The sequence below is a fragment of the Chrysochloris asiatica genome, unplaced genomic scaffold (assembly GCF_000296735.1).
Source record: "Chrysochloris asiatica unplaced genomic scaffold, ChrAsi1.0 scaffold00110, whole genome shotgun sequence".
In the NCBI taxonomy this organism is placed as follows: domain Eukaryota; kingdom Metazoa; phylum Chordata; class Mammalia; order Afrosoricida; family Chrysochloridae; genus Chrysochloris; species Chrysochloris asiatica.
Window position 1 is genome coordinate 3,711,360 of NW_006408628.1, and position 3,126 is coordinate 3,714,485.

Genomic DNA, 3,126 nt, shown 5'->3' on the forward strand with positions numbered 1-3,126 from the left:
AAAGAGGAAGACTCCTAATGAGATGCATTTACACAATGACAACAGCAAAGGCTGAAACATAAGAATTATGAGGATGGTGCAGGACTAGTCAGTACTTCATTCTATAGGGTATAGGGTCTTCATTCTATAGGGTATAGGGTCTTCATTCTATAGGGTATAGGGTCTTCATTCTATAGGATATAGGGTCTCTATGAGTCAAGATACCTAACATATGTTGGGTTCTTCTCAGTTAACCAAATTAGAAGGAGCAGAAATGTTAATCCTATTAGAACTAACATGGGTTTGTTGTTGCTAAGTGACATTGACTTGGTTCTGACTCACAGCAGCAATGAAAAACTGATAGGCTTAAACTGCCAACTGGATGGTTAGCAGTCCAATGCTTACTCTACAGTGCCACACAGAGGACTCATTGGTTAAAATGGTATCTTCCAGTTCCTGGTACACTTTCATTCACATTTTTAATTCTGTAAGCATGACTTCAGTATAAGTATCTCTCCCTCGTACACAGGACAAAATTGAGTAGAAATGGTAAGAGTAGTGTGAATTAAAATGGTAAGTTTTACTTTACAAAGAGAGTTCTCTTGTCCACGACACTAAAGGTCATCTTATAAAATGTTAGAAAACTATGTGCTGTATAATAATACATAAAATTTTTTAACTCATAGTTATGCATTAAACTGTAAGTAACCTTTAGTAGAAGCTTCTCTCACTTCATATAATTATATCTAGGTGAGCAGACTCACTAAAACACTTGAAACTTACTCTTTCAGAAAAACAATAGAAAACTAATGAACATGTCCTGTTTCCAAGACTCCAAAGGTCTTGTAATGATGCCTCAGTGATCTTGTGATGGTCTTAGCAAGGTTCTGACTTTCTAGTCTCTATCAGGCTTGAGCTCATACTCCTCTCTTATAAGATTTTATGTATTCTGATATAATCGTCACCCAATGAAAAATATGAGGAAGCTTCAAAAATTCATGGAAGTATTCCATTATCCTTTAATTCTGGTTTTCCAGGAAAGCTTTGAAGCCCCTTCATATTTTGCTGAAATTTCCTGATAAAATTATATGTTACTATCCTAAAAATATTTTTAAATTTTTATTTCTCTTGTTGTTAGAATATACACAACAAAATAAACATGAATTCAAGTCTCTACTGTACAATTCATTGGCACTGATTACATCCCCAGTTCTTCACCATCCTCACAACTGTTACGTTCGAGAACATTATTGTAGTTGTGTGTCACTCCATCTCTTTGGAGATCTTCCTCTTTTCTACTGACTCTCCACTTTACCTACCATGAACTGTGTGCTTTTCCAGGAATTGATCCCTCCTTCAAACAAGTCCAAAGTGCAAGAGTCTCACCATCATCCCTTCTAAGGAGCATTCTGACTGTACTACTTCTAAGATGGATTTGTTTATTCTTCTGGCATTCCATGGTCCTTTCAATATTCTTCACCAACAGCATAATTCAAATGCATCAATCTTTCTCCAGTCTTCCTTATTCATTTTCCAGCTCTCCTATGCATATGAGGGGATTGAAAATATCATGGCTTGGGTCAGATGCACTTTACTCCTCGAAGTAGTATCTTTGCTTTTTATTAAAAACTTAAAGAGGTCTTTTGCAGATCCTTTGATTTCTTGACAGCTGCTTCCATGAGCATTGATTGTGAAAACCTCTTTCAAGGGTTAAGAGGTAAAGATGTAACTTTAGGACCAAAGTGCACCTGATTTAAGCCATGGTATTTTTAATCACCTCAAATTCATGTGAAACTGGATAATGATTAAGGAAGACCTAAGAAGTAGCGTAGTGATATGAATTGGACTGTTAACCTCATGGTCAGCAGTTCAAAACTACCAGCTGTTCCGCGGAGAAAGATGAGGCTTTCTGCTCCTGTAAAGATTTATAGCCTTAGAAACTCTGTACAGGGTCACTATGAGTCAGAACTGACTCCATGGCACATAATAACAACAAGAAGAATTTAGGACTTCATTAAAGAGGAGATAAGGATTAGGAAAAGAAAGGCAACAGGACATTCAAAGTATTTTTACACTTAAGGAAGTAACAAGTAATTATTGAGGGAGTGAAACTGATATCAGTTGTAAAGGTAAGAAATAGAAATTGTTAGTGAGGTCCTGGGTGTTGGCAATAGGAACCTGAGGAAGCCCTATACAGGGTTGCTCTACCAGCCATTCCATGGGAGAAAGATGAGGCTTTCTACTCCTGTAAAGATTTACAGCCTTGGAAAACCTATGCAGACTTGCTATGAGTCAGAACCGACTTCAAGGCACATAACCACCACCATGATTTGGAGCCAACTGAACAGCACTTAAAACATTAGCTGTCAGTTTGAGGACTAAAGTGCTCCTGACCCAAGCCATGATATTTTCAATAGCCTCATGTGCATGTGAAAGTGGGATAATGAATAAGGAAGAGCGTGTTGGAAAAGAGTTTTAACGGTACCATGAACTGTCAGGGAGTCCCAGCGTGACACTGCAGGACAAAGCACAGGGTCCAAGGTGGTTCAAATCCACCAGCTGCTCCTCAGAGATCCTATTCAGGGTCATTATGAGTCCAAACAGACTCAGGGCACGTAACAACAAAATTGGACTGCCAGATGAACAACAAATCAGTGTTAGAAGAAGTACAATCAGCATGCTCCTTAGAAGCCAAGATAGCCAGATTCCTTCTCTCATGCTTCAGACATATTATCAGGAGAAATCTGTACTTGGACCAAGAAGGAGTTGTTTGAACAGAGCATGGAAACACTGAATGTTTTTAAAATTGAGAAAGGTGTGCCACAAGGTTGTGTTCTTTCACCATACTTATTCAACCTGTATGCTGAACAAATAATACGAGAAGCTGGATTCTATGAAGAAAAGCATGGCATCAGGATTGGAGGAAAACTCATTACAATCTGCGATATGCGGATGATACAACTTTGCTTGCTGAAAGTGAAGAGGACTTGAAACATTTACTGATGAAGATCAAGGAACACAGCCTTCGGTATGGATTGCATCTCAATGTCAAGAAAACAAAAATCCTCACCAGTAGACCAATAAACAACATTCTTATCAATGGAGAAAAGATTGAAGTTGTCAAGGACTTCATTCTTGGATCAACTA